The 24,281-nt window shown below is 45.1% G+C and overlaps 1 protein-coding gene across 4 annotated transcripts in view; it reads right to left on the bottom strand.

Moving 5' to 3' along the window:
• TMEM229B (transmembrane protein 229B) overlaps positions 1 to 23,931 on the bottom strand; it is a 40,378-nt gene extending 16,447 nt beyond the window's left edge. The window contains exons 1-3 of one of the 4 annotated variants that reach the window (XM_054200987.1): positions 23,711 to 23,931; positions 22,045 to 22,159; positions 12,610 to 12,779 (exon numbers count right to left, since the gene is read on the bottom strand). The gene's annotated coding sequence lies outside the window, so the exon portion shown is untranslated. Of the gene's footprint in view, positions 1 to 12,609; positions 12,780 to 12,880; positions 12,995 to 22,044; positions 22,160 to 23,710 lie in introns of those variants that run through there. The other 3 variants (XM_054200985.1, XM_054200986.1, XM_054200989.1) reach the window with 3 other exon arrangements.
• Between the last annotated feature and the right edge of the window lie 350 nt (positions 23,932 to 24,281).

Raw genomic sequence — 24,281 nt, 5'->3', positions numbered from 1 at the left:
CATCACTCCATCCACAACAAGAAGCAACCCTAAGCACATCACTCAGGTAAATTTGTCTTCATAGATCAGTCAAATTTCTCTGTCCTGAATAACAAGTAAACAAAAACTTAGGTTTTAGGGCCCAGTTCCTACACAGCAGACATACCCCTCCACTATATTGGGTGCTTCCTTCCTATTTACATCTTTCTAAAAGAACGCTTACATTTTTAGTGCTGTTATTTCCTCAAGGTATCAGGAAGCTTAGCATTTGGGTTACAACTACAAATACACTATCTTCATGTTTTATGCACACCTGCCATTTTTCTCTTTTGTAAACCTGAAGCATGAGATCCACCATAAACCTCTACTGTTTGGCAGTTTATGACACCCCCCACATCAGACATTCATCTGACTATGTGCTGTGTGTCCCAAGAAGGCAGCACCAGAGCTTTCCCACAGGGGAACGTGACTGAAACTCTCAGCCTTCTGAAAAGTGGTAAGCTGGACACTCACAAGCTCTTTTAAATACAGCAATAACTCAACAGTTGTGCCCCACACAGAACTGCTATTTGCTGGGCTATTTCTGCCTGCCATTGAAGGAAGCCTCTTATCTCTTCAGACATCATTTTCTTAATTCAGCATTGGTCCGTAAGCTTTTACTGCTGCGTCCTACAGCTCCCTCCTTTTCCAATCAGTCAGCTTATGAAGGTACAGTCCCAGGGGTCTTTCCCAGCACTGTTCTTCCAACTGGAACATGTGCTCCCAGCTGCAGCTTCATGCACTCCAGACCATAAGCCAAGGAGCTGGATGCCCCACGTCTCCTCTGACTACAGCTGCTATCACCTTGGTTCTTTTCTAACTCTTTCTGAGCTTCTTACTGCCTCTCCCCCAGATCACAGAACTGGACTGTTCTCCCGCACTCCAAATTGGACCGGACCACAGGTATCTGCTTTAACTAAGACAAATCAACCCGTTATGCCCACACAATTTTTAATTCTATCTACAGATGTATAGGTATATAAAGATACACAGACCTACTCATATGTTGTCCTTATTGGTTTGCCCTCTCTTCCCCTCTACTTGAAGGGGATGGATATTTCCCCCCCACCTCCTTCTTCTGACTGGGTTCACTTTTACGTTGAGACGACCTTTTACAAACACTACTGATGGATTCAGAATTCCTACCTGCAGTCTGCCAATCATTTATCACAGTTCCACAGGGCATGCTCAGTTCCAGCCTTTACACAGCCCCTCTGAAAGTAGATCTATTTAATATTATGTTTATACCTTTCTTCCATGTTTCCTTTTGTGACTGCACTGTGTGCAAACGACCATGCTCTATTGAACAGTTTCCCCAACACAACCAACAAACAGATTCATTGCTCCAATATAGGAAAGCATATTCAAAACTTGCCTACATTTATTAGTCAACTTAAGTGTAAGACTTTAGGTTCCTGAAGACAGAAAAGTCTGTATGTATGTGCACTGGGATGCTTCAGATGCTTCTGAATGCCTGGAGTCCAGGAACTCATATTTCATAGCACAAGGTATCTCAGATCGTGAAATAAAGCACTACCACAGCTTCAAGACTGCTTTTCAGATCTAGCAGTTTATGGCTGCGGTACGTGCTGAGATCCTACTCACATTCATCCCTTTTCCCAGATCCAATCTACACACTCAGCCTTCTGAAAAATTCTCAACCATCTCTTGTGAATAGCAGCAAACATGTGTCTGCTTCAGGACTCATGGAATTTAACTGCATCATGTTAATACCACCTACTTGCTAAACACCTAAAAAAGGAATTAAGCTCCCACCTTAGAAAAGAAAATCCTTAAGAACTGCTAACTCTAATCCTAAACTCAGCAAGGATGTAAAAATACTACTCACCTCTTCACTCCTATCAGCTGTCAATCTGCACAGAAGACATTTTCCACTCTCAGCTGCAGAAAGATGGCACAGTCGCAAAAGGTCAAAGCACAATGATAAAAGATACTTGAATTCAAGTCCACACACACAGCTACCGCAGTAGAAGGCAAAATTCTCCAAGCAATTTTCTTGCTTGGTTCTAAAAATTACTACCATATTTGTGTTGGCTTCTCTAGGACCCAAAGTGAGACAAAACACAAAAAGAGAGGAAAAGCTGACAAGAATTAATTTGGGGTAGCCTTGCAAGAACCTTGCCTTGCGAACAGAAGATGGATCTAAAAGAAGTAGGATTGGAAGACCCTGGAGTATTTGTAGAGTAGAGGGAAACAAGGAAGAACACACAAGTAAAGTTGTAAGTTATTAGTAGCTGAAGCCTTGTAGGGGGAAGATATCAGGGAAGTAATTTCATCACTGTCTCCTAATCATTAACTTCACCTAAGCAGATAATAATGAAGATCTATAGATTTCCACAGCTACTACAGTGACAAGATAACATGTGGATACATTTTCCATTCTCCTTCTGGCTACCAACCCCAAATTAACAGAATCCTTCAAACCAGCCTGGCTGGGAACCTTAATGGGGCTAGAAAATGACCTGGAAAAGCGATGCTATTTTCCTCTCATTGTTGAGCTGCTGAGCAATCGCTGAGAAGAGGTAGCACTCGGGTATGAACAAGACATTTAAGTCAGAAGACATGGGGAAGGCACATAAAAGTCTTTAAATGGCCAAACAGGGCAACAGACAAAAGACTTATGAAAGTTACATTGGAGCAGTTTAGGCATATCATCTTCCTGCACCAGCGCTTGTAGAATCGGTGCAGCTGGAACAAAGAATCAGAGTTTGCTCAGTGGCAAAATTAACCTGGCAGTACAGATCCATGCTTGGCTTAGGAAAGATGTGCTCTTCACAAGTCCTGCTTGGAAGCTGAGTTGCTTGAACACAGAAGAATGGGGAGACTAAAAGGAAGATGGTGGGATATGGAACAAAAGTCTGCTCTAGGATGAAGAATGAAAAATAATCTTGAGAGCACTGGGAGAAAAATTAAGATTATGACTCTTGACTGCATATGCTATCAGACAGCTAACAAAAACTCAGCAATAAAAAGTGCCAAGGTAAGTCAAGACTGCTTCTCTACCAGTTTCTTGCCGCAGATGACTCTGCTTAGAAGGCTACATTAGTAACAGCTTCTCTGGACAAGCAACTGTGTCCAGTTCTGGGCTCCCCGGTTCAAGAGGGACAAGGAACTGCTGGAGAGGGTACAGCAAAGGGCTACCAAAATGATTAGGGGACTGGAACACCTCTCTTATGAGGAGAGGCTGAGGGATTTGGGTCTCTTCAGTCTGGAAAAAAAGACAGCTGAGGGGGGATCTTATCAATGCTTATAAATACTTAAAGGGTGGGTGTCAGGAGGATGGGGCCAGGCTCTTCTCAGTGGTGCCCCGTGACAGGACAAGAGGTAACGGGCACAAACTTGAGCATAGGAAGTTCCACCTAAACATGAGGAGGAACTTCTTTACTTCGAGGGTGGCAGAGCACTGGAACGGGCTGCCTAGAGAGGTGGTGGAGTCTGCATCTCTGGAGACATTCAAAACTCTCCTGGACGCGTTCCTGTGCAACCTGCTCTAGGTGACCCAGAGGTCCCTTCCAACCCTCCCATTCTGTGATTCTTGATACAAGACACAATTTTAGTTTTTCCTAAAAGTAAGTTCTACTCTGCTCTGCAGGCAGGAGTTCACTGTGCTTGTCTAGTTCAGCACTACCTCCTCTCCGAAGTCAAGCAGCTGCTGCATGCAGAAAGAAGAGAAAACAACTGAATATAGCCAGACTATCTGCACTGACTCATTTTGCCCTTACAAAAAAGGGAAGGCAACTACTTTAAAACCTGTCTCCACTAGCCTGGCACTGCAGTGGGGATGGCTGTCATTTGACTAGCACCCTGACGGAATGATCAGCAGCAGGAGGGGTCTCCTGCCTATCATCTCCAGCAGTCTCAGCCCTGGACTAGCAGCACATGTCACTGGCTGAAGGCTCCAAATGCATCTGTCTGTCCCAAATGATAACACCATAGATGAAACTGAACATCCTGCCTTTCTAAAGTAGAATTTAATTAAGACAACTTAATTTCTTACATCTTCAATTGTGTCAGACTACTTCACAGTAAGACACCTATTTGCTTAATATTACTACTAGAAGAAGTGGCCATGTGCCAGCAAATCAAAGTACCATAGGCCTGTACATGGAAAGACAGCCTGTGCCTCAAAGAATGTGTCATACAATGTCATCTTTCTTGCTGGCCACTGCTGCAGAAGTAAGATCTAGAAACCAGAATCCTATTTATTCTGTTTTTCAGGCTTCAAAATGAAAATGTTACAAAGCACCCATAGCTCTTGTTTTTTCTAACACACATTTGTTTAATTCCTGATGATTGACAAAACATCCTCATAATCCAGACACAGTACTAAATGGTTCAGGTCCTTGGCCATCTCAGAAGAGAGACAAGACATCAGTTGAGTCTTGATTCTTTCACTTGCCTCTGGAAGCTGTTCCTTCCAGAACAGGTAACTCATGTTGATGCACAACACAAAGTTCATCTTCTCAGTGTCAGGGCTTCTCTTTCATTTACAGCCGCATAAATGTCCCTCTGGACAGTCCAGACAGTACCTGTCACCAGCCTTGAATTCCCCTTAGATAAGTATTTGTGATGGTCACATAGGGGCCTCAGGAACATGTGGGGACACAAGTGCAAAGGAGAAGGAGCTGGTGTCCCAGTAGCTCTGTCCATCCGGGGTTGAGATGAGCACAATCTCTCCCCGCTTCTGGGCTCCAGAAGCAAAATGTGAGAATTAGAGCCACTGCAGACCCAGACTGTGTTTTCAGTAACTTTGATCTTACTACTTTGGTCAGATCAGAGACAGAAACCTGATACTGAACTTCAAACAGCTTCAAGCCCCAAGATGGCCTGAGTATCTGAAACTTATTGCCCCCCCTTCACCACTCTGCAACATCAGCTGACCCAGCAAAACGTATTACCTCTCCTTAGAAAACCATACTGCACTTGATCTTTAAAGAGAAGGAAATGCTGAGCTGAACATACGTCACCTGGTTCTCAGAAGAGGCTTATTTTTGAAGTCTCATGGCAGCCTAGCTGCCAAATCCTACGATATGCAGGACACTCCCAACTGCAGCAGCAGAAGAGATGCTATCTACCAGGCCATGTACTACAAAGCCATTTATACCAGATGGAAACGTATAAGAGGAAGTGGTAAGATCACGACTTCTCATCCATGAAGTTCATTCTTAACACCTCCCATAATTAGTTTTTCTTTTTGTCAAGTACCAAGTCTCCACTAACTTCTGTCAACTTGTCAGAGGAAGCTTACTGCACACTGCACCTGGTCGGAAGGACTCAGTTTCCCCTTGGGGCCTGGCAAGCACAACCAGAAAAGAAAACAACCGCGTCTGCGCCATCCTTTGCAGCACAGAGGCCAGGCTGCCATCCTGGGATCTCATGCAGCAGTAGAGGCCTTTTAATGGAAGGCAATTCAGCTGGCTTCTTTCCATTGAACTGTAACCTAAAGCTTTATGCAGCTACCATGTAATTATCCTTTTGTATTTAGACAGAATGGCCTTGGCCAGGGGTGACAAGAGCGTCCTGCCCAGTTAACGACTGGCCACAGAGCTCCCAAACAGGGCAGGGCTTTCCCAGGGTCACGCTGTTTTCTGCCAGGGACTTTCTGCCCAGCTCTTTATTTGCACTGCCCTCAACTCCTGACTTATGTTTTCAGCTTTTGTTTTGCCATCTCCTGAAGATAAAAGTTTAAAGATATACTTTAAACAACTGCTTGTTATTTTAGGAGGCACAGTTGTGAGTTAGGCAGTGAGAAGAAGATCCCTCCTTTGGGCAGGCACTGAGCTCTCGTTGACTGAAACGCACCTCTGACAGGGCCTTGTTCTTTGAGATTCAGCCTTTAGTAATCTGCCTTACACTATTACTGCAACATGACACCATTCTAACAAATTAATTATTTGCATGGTTTTACTAGCTTTACAATTCCATATAAACATTTCTCTCCACACACGCAGAGGCCCAAATTCATTCATGAATTTCAGGCACTGAACAAAGGTACCTTCGTTACAAGCTTTGTCTCTGCAGACTCCTATTTGTAGTTAACTAGAGCCTGTAAAGGTAGCTAAAGATGGACACATCCTGGAGACAAAAGTGGAGTTTGATCATTCCTGATGCTACCATTCCTGCATCTTTCCAGTACCTACTTAAAAGTGCTTACAGCACGTACAACACTGATTTATCCACCTCAGTTATATACCCGAGGTTAAACAGGGTAATTTCAGGTCTTATCAAACAAGAAGATTTTTTTCTTTTTCTTGTTTTCCTTCTGGGCAACAATAGGTACCTCATGCCTCTGGGCAAAGGGCCAGCTGAACAAAAATGCCAGTTCTCATCTGTGTGTTGGGAACTGTCTTGTGATAAGACTAGAAAAGAATCCCTCAGTTGTAAGTAAAATGGTTTGATGTTGTTAACACTGGCCACCAAAAAAAAACCCCTCTCCAAAAACCCCAAACCCTACATTCTTTTTAAACCATCTTTAAAATCTGCTCAACCAATAGAGCATCAGGTGACCCACAGCAAATGGAACCAGAGAGGCACCATATGTTAACTTGTCCCTGCTTATGTAAAATGCTTAAGAGCTGTCATTTTCATGCCTGAATCATGCATCTACTATCAACAGTCCTGGAGGCACACATTCTGGTCAGCTTGTCCATTCCTTTCTAGAGGTACACAAACCTGCAGCACGTAAGGACTTCTATGACAGTTACTAGGTATCTAAGCAATATACTGTTGGTAAGATAAGTAAGAATTTAAGTTTTTATCTCCCACCACGAGTAAAACAACCTAAATATGCTTGCATTGTATAACTGGTCTTGATACATCCAACAAACCCGTCACATTACACATATGCTAAACAGCACTACTTCCAGTACTTTGCACAACAGTTCATAGCAATGCCAAGGTGTTCTAAATAGGTATCATGACATTTTTCAAGTGTGCTCTTTGTGCACAGGTCTGTACTAACGTAGAACCTATATATTTATAATGCAGCTAACCAACTTCCTTCACTGTATCTTCATTGTCTCTCAGAGTTCCCACAGCTGTAAAGACATACAAAGTTAACTCAAACGCTACATATGCAAAAATTAACTTTTAAATGAATGTGCCTCAGTCAAGGCAGTCATACATGGGTGGAGTACAGATACAAGTTGTTCTAGCAGTGCACATCTGTTCCTGAAAAGAACTAAAGGGTGACTTCTGCTATCTCATGCTGATAATAGTTGCTTGGGTATTTCTTACTTTATGCCTAAATCATTCTTTTGAGTTACCTGCACTTGGATACTTTGACAGCAGAGTATGACATACTAAGTTTTGCACTGCATCCACGACATTGACAGATCTTCCCTCCTTCTCCAACTGGGCCTACAATGATCAGTTTATAAGCATAGGGAGCACCTTCTGATGCCTAGAAGTGGCCCCCATTCAGCAGTCTTCCCTCACCATCTTCCCTGATGGAGCTACAGTGTGTGGCTAATAGCCAACTCGGGAACTGGACTGGACATCAGAGGATGCTGCCAAAAAGTGAAGCTCTTTTGCAGAGCTGCATGAAGGCTTAGCACTTAAAAAGCAGGGGATGGTGGAGATCACCCCAACACCTCTCATTGCTAGGAGTACTAAAACCAAAATCCTATCTAGAATACAGTAGCTTTCTCAGAGCAATTCTAAAAGGTGCTGAGATTCCTACAACAAAGCATGAAAAGAAAATGAGAGAAGCGAGTAGCAGCCAGGACTCAGATAGAGAAGCAAAAGGACCTTCCTAAGTCAGTGCCGAGGTTGATACATGGATGGGGTTGTTGAGCAGCTGTGCTGCCTCATGAAGCAATATGCAAACTGATGCAAGTCTTGTAGTGAACTATGCTGGCCCTAAGAGAGACAAGAGGGGCCAAATAGTGCAGCACACAAACACAGAACTGTTGAAACCTCCACTTTATTACCAGGTTTGCTATAATCTGCAACATGACCTTGGATGAGTCACTCCACCTCCCTGTGCCTCTGGCTGCCATCTGGCTAATTAGACTGAACTATTTGTTGCGAGGGCTGCATCTAACTACAAATTAGTTTGGCAGGTAGCACAATTGGTTATCAATACTGCCAAAAGCAGTCTAGCAAAACTGGAATACAGAGAGCAACTGTGGCCAGTCACTTGCAGAAGCGCCAGGTTCAGACAGAGTCAAAGAGGCTGCACAAGTAGGTGGCTCTCAGCACCGGCCTCATTTGCGCAGTCATCGGTGTCACATATGGATTGCCAAGTTTACCAAAGCATTTCCTTCAGGAGCCTGAAGGTGTATCTCTAAGCCAACTACAAGCATTTGTATTTAACAGCATACACAATAAGCTTCTCTGTACAGCACTTACAAGTGAGTAATTAAAGGAAGTATTACTGCAGTAGAGCCACTCATTAGCAACCTAATTAGCCTTCTGAAAATAATTAACATTCCTTTCTATAAAGGGAACAGATGACCCATTACATCCATTAGACAAGCAAAACAAATAACAAAGGTAAGGGATATTTTGTTCAGAGAGACAGCAAAAGAAGCATCCAGCAGCAGTACCAGTAAAAAGGAGGAATACAAGGCACAAATGCCTATGACTCACAAAGACTGGACTATGCAGATGGGTGTGTAGGACTGGTACGCGGCTGCCTGATGCGTGCATCTAGCATTCACACTGAGCACCTTCCTTCCACTGATAATCCATCAGCTGAGATGCTGAAAAATTCTGCATTCCAACTTATTTTGAAAGCCAGATTTAAAGGCTCTCATATTCAACCACTCACAGTCACAAACTGCTCTCTCCATATGCAAAAACTCCCCAAAGGTCTTACGTTTTGACTATTACAACACTCTCGAAATGCCCATTAAAATAAAGCATGATTTAATGTCACATGCAGCCCATTTCTGTGGCCCAGAAGAACAAGCGAGGTGACAGCTATGAACAGCATGAAGTAGACCTCTCCAAGTTTTGCAGGGTGGTATTCTGATCGGTTAGCATGCCTGAAAGTGTTAGGTATAGATTTCTTGATCGGTGCATGTTTGAAAACACCGTGGATGAGCAGAGTGTCACAGGCATCAGTGTTGTGGGATGTGTGTGTATGTACAGACGAGAGAAAGCAAAGGATACAGGTCAACATATCACTGCCTGGTGGAACAAGAACCGTGGCATTATGACAGTTTGATGCACTGTTTCAGTGCAGCACAGCAGATAAAGGAGAATTAAGCCATGATGAAGCTGAACTTCCCAATATCCACATATTCAGGTAACACAGCAAGCATAACAAATCATGAACATGCAGTTGCATTTTCAGCCATTTCCATGTTTGATGTACATTTACATTTCCCTGGCAGGAGAACTGAATACTCATAGCCTTCAAGTGTGATTGCAGTGAGGGCGAAGCTCAGCCGTACAAAAGCTTCCACAGCTACATCACTATGGAAACCACAAATCCACCTCCTGCTCTGTTTGTCTACTTCTTTCGCTGATTAAAAACAGGAAAGTATTCTTCCAGTTTATCGTTTTCTCACTGCTGTCAAGACCACAGGAGGACAAACACGTTTTACCTGCTTCAGGGCAAACCCTTTCTTCCTCAAGAGCCCCCTTTGTGAAACCTGCCCCGCCTCTCAACCCAGCTGGGCAATCTTCCCCCTAGGATGCTTCCACTACTTTCAGTGAGGACTCAAACACAGTCTGGGATTTTATCTAAGCCTCCACAGCTTCCCTAGGCTTCTGGACTAGGACAACTCCAAAGGTAGCTCACTCTAGGCCAAATCCAGCTAGCTGGCACAATGAGAAGCTGAAAACTGTTCTGGACACAAGTCTTGTCTTGACTGAAATGTCATTCACTTCCTTTCCTCAAAGCTCTTTAAAAACAATTGAAGTGCTCTCAAAACGGGGTAGGGCACATTACAAGACAGCTGTAAATGCAAGGGTTAAACTTTTGCTGTAAGAAGCCCATCAATTCTGCAGCAGTTACTAGTTACAGCTAGCTTTTCCCACACTAAGAATCTGAGTATCTCTCAGCAAAAGCCTAATAGCCAAGAGCAACTCCGGAAGATTTAGAAGGAAAATGGCTAAAAATGCTCAGAGGTCTGCAATATGGCATGCATGACGCAGCCTGGCTATGTGAAATGGCTAAAGGAATCTTCATACCAACCAGCAGGAGGGAAAAAGCAAGAAAAAGAAAGAGTAAAAACCCCTCCACATCCAAGTATGTGCATTTTATGCTGTGGAACAGCCTCTGAACAAACCTTCAGCAGCGCCTTCTCCCACACTGAGCACCTCTTACCTGAGCTCAGAGCAATTCATGGAGGAAAATTTAGTCTCTGAGGCTTCATAAGTCCTCAGTGCCTCTCAACTTCCAGCTGCCAGTTGACAACCATTACATAGACAAATGCCCACTAGTAAGTAAGTTGAGAAAAACTACATGTTTCACAAATGTTTCCAAATAGCCATTTAAATACCTCCTCATACGATCCCGGAGAGGACTGTATGGCGCTCTGCATGGAGAGAAAATCCTGCCTGTGCTCAGGGAACTTTTAGAAGATGTCACTTTGGCTCCTCAGCAAGACAGAGCTAGGAACAAACTGACACAGTATAAGTTCTCTTACAAAACTCAAAGCAATGCTACACAAAACGTGCAGCCCCCCCACCTCCCTTTTGCAAAATGGGCCAGAGCAGTCAGTGCTTCCCTCTTGGTCCTAACTCACTGCTCTCACCTCACAGCCAATTCCAGGCTGGCATTACCAGATGCGTCCCAGTTTCATTGGTATTACAAGAGTTTCTACCAACAGCCCACAGGAAGATCAAAGGTTACTTCTGTGTCTTCGAGGACATCAGAACAACAATGCACAAGGAGTTTTCATAGAGGACAAGCTGAGCGGAGTGGCGATCACAGTCTGCAGGGTCGTGTCCCCCTGGTTTTGGAAGCAGATCTGTCTGCATCTCCAGCAGACAGTATCCTGAACAGCCTGAGTGGATGGAACATACAGGAGGCACTGGAGGAATGAATAATTCAAAGTCTTGTTCTGCTGCCAATGGATCTATGTTTTCTTGTGCCCATACAGCACTCAGTTTTTGTTTTAACAGAAATAGGAGACGTCTGCGCTTTCTTTGATGCTTCTTGAGGGCAGGTGATAAGCAGCATTTGCTCTACTCACAGCAATAGTACCATACACCAGAGCGCTTGCCAGACACGGCTTTCTTCAGAAGTACTCATGGCTGCATTGTTGACAAAACGGATGGACTCATTCCAAGGCTCAGTCCATCACCAGCAGCCTTCCCGGGAAGCTGCTGACACTTGCTTTGTCATAACCTTGCAGCACTGGTCTGGACTTTACCGCTCAGTATATGACACTTTTTGACCAACTGAAGCCCTGTATTCAGCTACACAATGAGCAGGATCAGTCAGGGCTCGAAGCCACAGCTGACCCTGCTCATCCAAACTGTTAGCATTGCCATAATTAAGTCTACTGCTTTCCTTCAGCAGCTGACTGGGTCTGCTCCCCAGCCTCAGTGAGGGACAGGGGTCTATCAGAGCAAGAATACCTACAAGGGTGGGACAACGGAATACACTAGCATAGGATCTCTTGAGCACTACCACTAAGAGAGGGCAATGAGACCCCTGAGACAGGATGGGCAGAGAGAGGAAGGTGATACATAGATCTGAATTTTATACATGTAGCACCTACATATTCAAAGCAAGTTCCCAGTTAGAGATAAAGTACTGTGCACGACCTACCCATGAAACCTTACCCACCACAGGGAAAACAATACTGTAGCCTGAACTGCTGCAAGCTGTATCAGAGCACCTGAGCTTAACCTCCTGTTAGGGCACCACACCACACACTGCACTCACACAGAGCGCTCTGAAGAAGCTGCGGGGTCTGGCGATTGTCGTTCTGGTCCCACAAGGTCCAGCCCATCTAACAGGATCAATATAAAGTTTCACTCCAGGATATAAATCACCCTTCCAATTTGATAGTATTTTACATCCACTCTGCAAGTGTAACAGACTGCCATAGATAAAGGAGAGTGAGCAAGATGAGCCTAAAAAGATGAGTAGAGTAACACACCGGTGAATCAGATGCAGAGACTGTGCTGCTTGCTACGGCCAGGAATAGATTCTTCATCATCCAACTCACACCTGTGTTTTTATCACCGGAGACAGCAACCCTCCGCACTTTACCTACTGCTCTGGTTTAGCTCCGAGATACTGTTCCACTGTCCTGATTGTTTTAACTACCTAAGGTTATCAGAGTGTGAGGTTTTAAAGAGACAATAACACTGTAATAAGTTTGGCAATGTAAAGTACGAGCAATCAGAACAACGTGACTCAAAGCAGGCAGAAATTAAGGTCGACATGTGCAAATGGCGATCTTTCTTACACTTCCAGAAAGCAACTTGCAGTTTGAACCGATGGAAATAAATAACTTCACATCTTGACCATCCTTTATACACTCTACATATTTAAATTTCAAAGGTCACATCTACAATGCAGTCAGCTCTCTACTCAGAGAACTGCTCTGGCTTTCTGGTCTACGAGTGCACCCCCATTGGTTTTACCCTCCAGCCCCTTACCTTTTCTGGGGAGGAATCCTGGAGCTCTCCTGCTTTTTGGTCAGCTCCTCGTTCACAGCATCCGCAGGTCCACCAGGTTGCCTCCAGCAGGTCCACACTGTTTCAGACACCAGCAGTTTTCGGATCAGGTGCTTGCGACCAACAGCTAATACACCAACCAGAGAGCCTTCCTAAACCAAAGAAGTATACAGTTTAACCTTAATGAAGTGCAGTGCAAGAAAGGCTTTAAACACCCAAAGAGCTATATGTATGAATAGCTTAGCTCCAGTACATTGGGCCCTGGAAGACCTGACTTCTTCAGAGCCCCAGGTGTGCGCCTGTACCTGCCCCTCGCCCAGGGCGGCCACCCAGCAGCTGCCTCTCCTCTGGCGAGGCTGAGCCTTTCAACTCTTCACTGTCCTTCTGGATCCCAGCCACAGCAAACACACAGAGCAACTTCATTGGAGCCAGTGACCAAAGGTTCCTCACTGCTACCATCTCAGCCGAGGGCTTGGTTAACCCTTGAAGGGTCTACCAGGAAGTGCTTTATTTCTGTTTTCCTGGCTGATCCTCCAATTTTTGAAGTAAGTCCCACTGGTGACTCCTTTTCATGCCCATCTTCCCCCTCCTAATGTTGCCTCCCTATCTCCTCCACCTCCTCTGCTCCTCGCTTCTCCAATGATCATATTTCTCCTCTTCTCCCATCCCCATTCCAGGACAGAGAGTGGCCTTCATGCAAACAAGTCCTTGCCACTGTCACCCACCCGCCACCCCAGCCCATTCCTGGGGGCACCGGCGCCGCCTCTTCCCCCAGCTCTGGTGACCTGACTGTCTTTCACCTCCGTGTTGGGCTTGGGCAGCATGGCTGCATGACCTGAGCAAGCAGAGCCCATCCGCTTGGGCTATACTTCTCCTTTTCTTTGAGCACTGACATTTAGGATGCCATGCTCCCGATTTTCACAGAAGTCGCACCTCAAGGTGCCAGCTCCAACACACAAATATCTAACGTCGTACTCGTATCAGCCTCACAGATCTTACACTCCGAGGGCTTGTCTATACACAGCATTTTTTCTGGATTAGCTGCATGTGAAGAAGTTACAGAGCAAGAACGTTTACGTGTCAGACTGTGTAACAAATGGGATCTTCACGTTATTCTAATGAATCAGAGCACCAAAGTCCAACAGGAATTCAAGAGACATGTTTCCCTAAAAAAAACCAATCAACCTACACTGTTTTTATTTAGGTAACACTGAACAACAAAAACACTCCAATTAAAAATGCAGATTAAATAACTAATCCTCACCCAACAAAACCTTCCCACCAAGATTAACGGAGTGATGAATAGCATAAAACCTCTAATTAAATCAATGTAACATGGGCATTATAGAGACACATTTAGCACCTTCTGCCTGTGCACTGAGGCTTGCATCTACTTTGGAGTCTCTTTCTATTGAGAGAAATAATTTAACAGCTAAGTATTTGTACATCAAATTGGGAAAGAATTTGGTTGTTATCTAGCTCTGGTATAAATTATTCTAAAATTTATGTTCCTAAAAATTATTTGCATGTGTTCTATTTTCATCGTATGTCTTTTGTCACAGTTGGGTATAGGTTTCTACTGAACTATTTATCAGACACATGCAAACAAAATTTTAAAAAGTGCTTCCCTAGAATCACAACACTGAGAACCCTTCTTTCATAGTCAGATCTATAATTTGATTTGTAAAAGAGCGAGGAACAAACCCACACAAAACAAGCAACTGCAACGCACTCACGACTTCTTCAACGCACCAATATGAACATTACAAAAGGCTTCAAGCCAACCTAACTCTAGGGCAACACAGTCACGCAAAATTCAGCCCCTTCCCTGGCACCAGCACTCACCACCCATGGGGCATTACAGCAAGTGAGTCCAAGGAACTCGTCAGCCATTTTAATGCTACCCCAAAAAAGTCTGTTGCTTCTCAGCCATAACACCTTCCCGATACGGCTCACCCGCAACCACCCAGCAGGAAGAAGCTCCTTTTTCACAAAAATCTTCATTTCTGTGAACTCCAAGTGCTGGAGAAACCCTTCCTTTAGTTACACCTGTATCTACACTTGAAAGGAAGCATTGAAGAAACCCTTCATTAGCAAAGACTATGTCATAACATACATGAGCAGAGTGGTAGAGCTGAAGATAACGGTTTGCCCTTAGAGCTCATACAATTAATACAACGCTTAAGTTGTTCAGAAAAGGGGATTTGTTTTTTCTTTTGTAGATAAATGAACTTTCTGTGTTGAAATACTAATGATTAAAAACTTTGTAGTAGGGAAAAGACAAACAAAAAATCCAAAACAGTGGTGTGACCATTCAACTGCATAACAGAAACAGTTAAAAAAATATAAAATCCACTATTAGGCGAGACTCAGGCTTCCCTGACACTGCTGTGAAACAGCACTTGTTCATGCTTTGAACATTCCTCTAACAGAGACGCCAACATTCCTGATGTCAGCAGGTTGGGGACCACATGTTACCATAATTTAGCAGTAGCACTCATCAAACGAGAATACAAAAAACAAGCAAACAAAAAGGAAAGCAAATTCCTGACCAGAAACTGGTTACTTGTGCATTCCTTCAACTATTTTAGTACTTACGCTTCTTCATGATTTCCAAAGTGCTCCAAAAAAGAAAGCCCAGATCCGTGCATCTATCTGGTGATAAACTGATCTACCAACTGAGTCACAATACTGTTTGGTAACTTATCTGGGATTCTCCTGGGAAGAAAGTGACAAATTTGGAAAGACAAAGCAAGCACCTGTCTTCTCAGAAACTCACCCTGCTCTGGTAGGACTTACACTGAGGGTGATGCAGATTTCACTTTCAACCGAAGACCCGACATGCCTTGCCCTGCTGCCTTCTGATGAGGGTTTTTGAACCTGCACACAGACCAGCTGGGATTTGAACATCTCTGAACCTGGTAGACAGAGCACAAAACACGGTAGGTGTGGCTGAATTTCCTTCCCAGAAGGACTGAATTACCTCTGAGAGATACCTAGGGCATGCATTGCTATGCAGTCCCCACCTCCTGAAAAGCACCTTTCTTCTGGAACAACAACAAAATTGCAAAAACAGCCCTGTAAGGCAACAACTTACAGCTACCTGAGGAAAACAAATTCTCTCCAAGGCTCGGTTCATCCTTCCCCAGATATCTCTAGGTTGGTCCCCTGTCTCTACTGAAAGCTTCTGGCAAAGCCTGGAGAAGCACATTAGACCTCCAGAGTTTCAGATTTCTTTTAAAAGCCATGCCACCACCCAGTAGCTGAAGAGGCTTGGGCAGATGCCCACACCCCCACGCAACTACAGTATCTGCAAATGCTTCTGTGGCCATTTATCGCCAAAAGCAGAAATGCATTGAGAATAACTGCCAAGAGTCTTTGTTTTTTGTTGTTGTTATCCTGCAATCTGTCTTTTAACAAAAAAAAAAATCCACCACAAAAAAGGCAACAAAAAACAAAACAAAACTCAGGTTTCAAACAAACACACAATCAAATTCCCTCGTGCTGCTAGATCTGTCTTGTATTATTAGACTCTCACCTACTTTTTCTCCATGTACACTCTTCCCTGCTTATGTTTCTTCCACTCTGATCCTGCTAAGTCAGCTGGCTTTACATTCATGCACTACCACGTCTCTCAACATTTTGGGGCCAACTGGCCACAGCGAGGGCTTAAGATTTCTCACAGCTTGCCACATAGCCCTGTCATCTACCTTTTAACATACTCTCCTGCCCATTTTCTTATTTTTCATGTCCCAAGGATGAGCTATGGACTACTTTCTGTGAGCTGGTGAACCACCAAAGACCCACATGGCTTTTTTCTTATATACATTTATATATACTTCATTACTCTTAAGAGCTCATCTAATATTTTTTTTCTGTTGATTTCAGGTTCTGTGAATACATTTATCTGAAACTGGGGTTAAATCTGACCTTGCAATATGGCAGGTTAAGCAGGAGGTGAGTTAAAAAGGAGCAACTCTTACAAAACTCCACCTACACTTACTTGATGAAGAAGTACAGAACACATGTTACATCATGAAAGCAAACTCATTGGCTTTTTGGTAACTGAAGGCAGGGTACTGTTGCCTAGCAACTTATCTGATTACCATTTTTTCAAGTATCACATGCACACTTAGATATGTTGCATAATAACGTCTCACTTTTATGCTGCCTAACCCAATGGAAAAAAAAAAAGGGGGGGGAAGCTACCAAAATTAATACCTTTAGCCTCTTTCCTGGCAAAAGAGAAAGTACAAGATAGTAGCTCAAAACCCGGCCGAAACATTATTATTCCTGAATTTTATTCCTGCCTTTTTCTGGCTTGCTGAATGTGCTTATACAAGCATTTTATTTTATCTACTTGTCTGCAAAATGACACTAATAATACCAGCCTCACAGAGACACACTGAAAATTCATTAAGAACAGAGAGATTCTCAGATGAAAGATGCACTGGAAGTGCTGGTGTTAGCACTTACAGCTTTTTAGTACTCCAAATGCTGCTAAGCTCTGTCCAAAGTATAGCAAATTTTAATCGTTGTCATGACATTGTCCAGTCCTTGTTTCTCAAACAAGCATCTCAAACCACGAAAACTACATTTCTCCCATCAGATCGTGACACCTTCCTGCCTTCTATATCTGATATAAAGCTGGGATAAGAAAAAAGAAAACAAAAAAGCACACACACACAAGGTAGCGTACCCCAACTTGAAATTGGAGCACAAAGCATTATTGCAGTGCTTGGAGCTTGTACCATGAAAATCAGAAGCGAATCAGAACGTGTGCATACATGACATTTTTAGAAAGCAACATGCTGTACTTATTGATCTGATCTTTGAAAAACTAATTACGCTCTAGCTAATCTATGAAAGAATTAAGCGTTTAGCTGCCTTTGTGGTGAGCAGTAACACCTGATAATAAGAGCATTAAACTGCGGCATTGTTTCGAAAGGATATAATTATCTAAGAGGATCAGTTGACTTTCTGCACATCCACAAGTTATATGCTAACATAACATACTGCCTACTTTATATATGCACCTGAGTCTTCCATTGCACGGAACGTCCTCAGCTGCCCAGGGCAGTCCTAATACCGTGCTAGCCTCTGTCAGCTGAAGTGACCGAAGCTGATGTTTTGGAAACTTGGTATCTCATCTCCATGGTAAAGTATTAACCAGCAAAGGAAAACTGAAAGCAACAACAGACAAGCTCTATATTGCTAAGGAATCATGACATTACCTTCACGGTGGTTCCTCTCTTCCTGGTGAACATTAGAGCATTTTTATGAACTGCGCTCTACATCCTGCAGCTCTTGTGCAAGACCACTTCCAATTAAAAGCTTAATTGCAAGATCTGCCTTGGAAAGAGCTGCTGGATCAAAATAAACCAAATCACATGGTATCTATCATGCCACTAGGGGAAACTATATACACATCTTGAAAACACCAGAAATCACAAAAAGAAATAACTCTTCCTCTCTAGAACTTACTGGAAGCATCCTTACCGTAAACCTCTGCTGACACAAAATACAAAGAAAATACGCGGGCCAAAGTGTGCGCTGTGGATTAGGCAAGCCCAGTTTGGCTAGGTCGGTGAGCAGGAGAGGAAAACAGCCACATATACCAGTATCTGTCATCAGGCACTCCCTACAGTAAGCAGCAAGAAGCCACTCTACTTAGAGCTCTGTATAGACACAGTTCCAGCCCAGACTTCTCAGCCCAGATCAGGCTGGTGGAGCCAAATGAGTTTGACTGTCTTCAGGGTGAAAAACACACACAACAGACTCCCCATCCCCAAAAGGCACTTAACAGTACACACAGCACTATGCCACAGCTACCCATGCTAAAGAGAGAGCTTCCTCCTTCAGAAATACTTCATCATCTCCTTCAGGCTCCCAGCAGCGTCAAGGAGAACGTGACAGAAATGTGCTTTGCAGAATTCCTTCATACAGGCTACCTTCAGTATACGGCGCACCTGACAGCAAAGATCCAGCAACGAAGGAGTCAAAGAGCAGCTTTACCACTCTCTGCTATCAACACTTATCTAATGACTACTAATGCTTGGATCTTATGCAATGAAGGCAAGGCAGCAAGCATTTGTGGTAGGGAAGATTCCCCCCCAATCATCTAATCCAGCTTTGACAGAAGCCTCTGTGGGCGGGGGAGTTTTGAAATACGGTTGCAGCAAACTCTCCTGCACTGACACTAATAAAAATCCAGAACAAAAGAAAGGGTAACATAAACCACTTCTGTCTTTTATACAATGATTAGACACCTCTGAACTAGGAACCAATAGGTGTTCTCATTCAGATGTGCCTACAAACAAATCTCTAAAGAAGTCTCGCTTTTATTCAGCCTCTAAGGATGTGTTAAAGAGCAGCACGCACCTGCAAATACACGTCTTTTACACTTGTTTTAGCTGGACCGCGAGGTGCACAGGCTCTGGCTCGCACTAGACATTATTGGGTGTATCATTTACAACCGGGAATGTAGCGCTCTGACTAACCAGAAAGAGCACGTTGTTCCCAATTGGCACAGATGTTGGTAATCAGCTCCTGCAGAGCCAAAGCCTTTGCCCAGTCTGGCTTGCTTTCAGGGTTCTTTTCTGGTTGCCTGCACAACCACCTTACCTAGGAGCTCAGAAACCATCTGGGCACTCCTGCCTCATGTACCGTCACAGAAAGGTGAAAAGCAGACCAGTTTATTTCTGACGGTACAAGGCAACCCAGCCCCCCGCTCCCCCACCCAGTATGTATTGAGCCTGCAGAGCTAAAAGCAAGCAACATGGTCAGGAGATAAAGTCACCAGAGAACACTACAATACATCCAGGAAGCAGATATGAGAAGGGGATCATTTACGAACCCACACCAGTGAGCCACAGGCAGATAATACCTTTTATGTTGGAAGACATTAGCTAGCTAGATGATCAATCTTCTTTCAGAAGTAAGGAAAAATACCACACTTCACCTTTCACAACAGGCAGATTTTACTTTGAAAGAGAACTCACACTTTTACTGTTCAACTTCATGTCTTTCACTCCAGATCCAACCCAGGACCACCTTTGTTGGACACTGCTTCATTTGCAGCCATTCAGGAACAAATGACAGAAGAGACCGCATAGAAGTTTGCTCAGATGCCATTTCCCCAACTGCAGGACATGGCTCTGGCATTTGAAAGCTTACCAAGATATTGCAACTGCCGATGGAGGCGGGCAGTGCTTCCCACAAAAGAAAAGTGAGGAGTGGGAGCAGAGGCTTTTCCTGCCTCCTGCTGGCAAACAATTTCTCTAAGTAATTGACCCATTTTCTACAGAATAATTAGCCCTAGGGAATGAAGCACCACTGCCCTTTAATTAGTCATGTTGTTACCTCTCCTGTCTTACCATGTAATAACAGGCTGCCTGAGACTCAAAAAAGAAATAAAACAAAACAACACAACAACTTAATTTAATTTTCTCAAACGTGGCATTTATTAAAGCCAATCCAGAAACAAAGAATCCTAAAATACAATTGGCAACAATAAAGTTTCCCATTACTTCTATGATTTCATCATCAGAACAAGCAGGTCTTATTCATGCCACTACGCTTTAAACCTCCTCAATATATTAGGCTTTGCTTTTTTTAGGAGCTTTTTCAGGATAATTTCCCTTCATCTTCCATGAGGAAAACCTTCCTTCTGCTGTCAGAAAGTTTAAGAACAGAAAGGACTTGGTTGGACTTGATGATCTTAAAGGTCTTTTCCAACCTAAACGATTCCATGATTCTATGACTCTTTGCCTAAAATCTAGGCAAATCTCTTGCATATCACAATTTATTAAAATTTCATGCAGTTTCTTGCAAGAGAGCTCAGTAACTTGGATAAGGACAGAAGTCCTTTAGTCTGAAGAGATTAGACTTGCATATCGCAAACAAGGAGCACAAGAAATCACACCACAGCCAGCACGGCAACTCCAAAACTGGCACAGGACTGTTCAAATGAGTCTCATACAGATGACCCTTAGTGACCAATCCCATGCTGCAGAGGAAAGAGAAAACCTACAAAATCTGGCCCCAGACTCTATGGTAAGTACAATTCCGAGGACACAAACAAGACTTGCCATCAAAGCACGTGATGACAGCAAAAAAAATGGGTCGTTTTCCCCCAGGAAGAGTGCATAGTCACCTCACCATTTCCCCCACTCCCCCCAGATGACCTCCTCCTTTCTGGCATGCTCAGCCCTGGATTGTGGCTCATTGCTAATGCTTCAGAGGAAGGCAAGAACTAAATTCATCTGGCTAATTATGCCACGAGAGGAAATACCCTTCCTGGACACAATGCGGTCACTGCCAGCAACCCTGAAGCACTTGAGCAGCGTAAAATAATTGTCTTAACCAAAAGTACAGGTATTACAGGCACATTTAGGGCACTGCAAAACAACTCCTCATCTCCAGAGCTCTTGATGTGTGGGAACAAGTAGATCCACAAATTACAAGGCCAAAGGGATCCCTACATCTTCACTCCTTAGGACTTCTCCAAGATGCTGAATTAAAGTATAGATTGTAAAAAGCTATCTCAATTTAAAGACTCCAAAGGCTGTTGAGTCCATCACCTTACCCAAAAACCTCTTCCCGTCTTACATTCAAAGTCAGGAACCTGTATCTCCCTTCAAGGTTAAATTTGCCTTTCACTGCTCGGCACCACATCACGTTATGACATCGTCAGCGAAACCGCAGAGTCCTCACTACCAGGTGCCATTTCCATATGTATGCAGAGACCAACCCCCATGTCAATAAGCTACCCACAACTCTTGTTTTAGCCCTCCCCTTGACCATTTTCTGTAAACTGCCATAAGATCTTGCCACAAGAATGCCAAAGTTTGAACTCCCAATGAAGCAGCTCATGTTCTGCCTCCACCATCACGCCCAGCAATCCTGACCAAGGCTACGGACCTGCTACCAGAGCAGCAAGGAGACGTTACACAGTCACAAGCAGTACTACCTCAACACCTGCTTGCCCCTCTGTTTCCCTTCCACCAGACTGCACTACTTCCTCTTTTAATACGCCTGTGGTCAGAGGATCTCAAAATGTTTCACAGACATTGAATAAGATGCTTGTAACGCTTCTGCTGACGTTTGTTTAGGAAGCTGCTATAAGCTGCTATTAGCTAAACTAAACGATTTGGAGTTAACTCTTGTGTTTCACATCTACCTGTGAAATGCCACCTTTCTGTACCTCAGTTTCCCATTCTACAAGCAGGGGGACACCCATGTTCTTCAGTGGGAATCTCAACGCAGAACTATGACATTTGCAGACATATGCACAAAGCTTCTCAGGGAGAAAATACCTACTTTCAAATTAAGCGAACAATCTTTATTTATCCACAGTAACAAGCTGTTGTCACCCCACACAGAAAAACTGACATCCCTGCACGGAAGAGGTCATACCTTCTCACTGGGACTAGGCGCTGGGATTCAGGAAGGACCCTTCAGGATGTGTCGTGGGCATCAGAGTCCCTTACAGTCTTCCTACAGGGCTTTCCTCAGTGCTGGCTGAAAGCGGCTACAGGCATTAACAATTCTATGTCAGTAAGTCTTCCTTCTCTGTTTCCAGATAATTTTATGTTAGTTTTTCTTTTCAGGTCTTCCTGTTTACCACCAAAGAGCAGCTAGCCCCATCTCTAACTGATGCAGTACATATATCACTGCATTTGCATTCCTGGAAACCACAGAACAGAGCTCTTTAGGGACTCTGCTCTTCTTGCAAATCCCCAACACGCACAGCTCTAGCGGGCACGGAGTTGTTACCACCTCACCTGCAAAAAAATCCAGCTCCTGCAGGGACTGCTTTTGCCTCAGAATTAAGAGGGAAGCAGAACAAGCCTGTCAAATAAATGATGTCATAGAACAATATGAAATACTTCATCTGACAGAGTTTCACTGCTTCTGCTATGTAATTAGGAGTCTTAACGAGTTTGTACCTCCCTGGTAGCTTGGGACCAGCAATGCCAAAAGCTCTCTAGGAAGTCCCAGCGTAGATGAGAGGGACGGGCCAGCATCCCTGCTCCTAAGCATCCTAGAGACAATTTTCAAAACCCTAGTGCAAAGAATGGGGGACAGATGGAATCAGATTTTTCCATTTTGCCAAAATTCAGTATTCTGAATATTTTTCCATACCAAAAATGGAACAAGAGCAAACATCTTGAGACTAATTTAAACTAAAAAAAAAAAAAAAAAGAAAATAAAACCAGAAAAACCCCTCTCATTTTCAGCTGATTGTAATATCCGGGTCCCTGACCTCCGAGCATTACACACATGAGTAATTCACAAGGTTGCAGAAAAGTCACTGAAAGGCTCACAGCCAGCCCCCACCGCCTAATTCTGCGCTGCAAACGCCGGGCTGCTTCACATCTATTTCTCCTTTCCTGGAATAAAGTTTTAGTGAAATCAACACAAAAAGAAAAGATGCTTCAAAACACTTCGCTTTTGTCAAAAAAAAAAGAAGGGGGCACTTTTCAGTGAAAAGCAGCTCCAATTTCAACAACTCTTCCACCTCGCTCCCCCCGCCCCCCGGCGCCTCCCAGCCGGGCCGGGGGCTCCCGAGCAAAACCCCGAGGGGCGGCGGGGCGCGGGCCGGCGCCCCGGGGGACGCCGCTGCCTCAGGCCGCGCCAGTCGGCCCCTCTCCCCGGGAGGGGGCGACACCCCGCGCACGGGTCCCCCGGCCCCCGCTGGCGGGCGGGGAGGCTGGCGCTCCGCCGCCCGGCCACCGCCGCCCGCCTTTGTCTCGTTCAGGCCGGCGCCCGCCCCGGCTTCCCCGAGCGACGCCCGCCCGGCGGGAAGCGCCGCCGCAGCCCCGGCGGAGGCGGCTCGGCCCTCCTGCCGCCAGAAAGCGAAACCAACGGCGCCGGGCGCCGGTCCCCGCCTTCCGCCCCGGGCAGCGCATCCCCTGCCGCCGCTGCTCGGCTGCGGGGAGGCCGCCGCGGGCGCCGCGCACCTACCGGCGGGGCGGGCGCGGCGGCGATGGGCCGCGGGCAGGTGCCGGTGCCGCGGCTCGGCCGTCGTCGTGTTCCCCCCCCTTCGCCCTCCCGGCCGAACCGCGGCTCATCGCCTCACCGGGGTCCATGGGTGCCCTGCGGCCGGCGGCGGGAGGTGAAGTGTGCCAGTGACACTCGCCCGTAGTATGGATGCGGTTGCAATCTGCACATGCTCGCTTCCGACAGCCGGCCTGCCCCGCCACCTTCCCTTAACTCTTTCCCTGCTGCCCCGCACTGCCTCCCCAACGACGGGGCGGCAGCGGCCCGGCCCCCCACGGCCTCCTCCCGCGGAGGGGCGGCCGGTTTGCTCGGTCGGCAGCCGGGGAGGGGGGAAGAGTGACCGGCCAGGTGGTTCCCCCCGAGGCCTGCCGGGACCGGTGCGGGGGAGAGAGCCTAAACACAGCGGGGGTGGAGGTCCCTTCCCGGTGAACCGGACCCTGCCGGTGTGTGCTCAGGTGAGTGGCGGGAACACCTGTTCAAAAAGCCTCCAAAAGCCCGGAGTGTTTGCTCTGGCAAGGCTTCTTGGCTGGTGAGCCCGCGTTACGGGTTCTTCAAATTTACTCTTCCAAAGAAATCCGTAACAAAAACAAATAAAAAAACCCGAGCAGTTAAGGGATGTAACCCCCTTGCGCCCGTTGTTGAACCTGGAT

Source organism: Rissa tridactyla, chromosome 4 (assembly GCF_028500815.1).
Source record: "Rissa tridactyla isolate bRisTri1 chromosome 4, bRisTri1.patW.cur.20221130, whole genome shotgun sequence".
NCBI classification, from domain to species: Eukaryota; Metazoa; Chordata; class Aves; order Charadriiformes; family Laridae; genus Rissa; species Rissa tridactyla.
The sequence above is the reverse complement of the archived record's forward strand: the minus strand, read 5'-3'. Positions and strand labels throughout refer to the sequence as shown.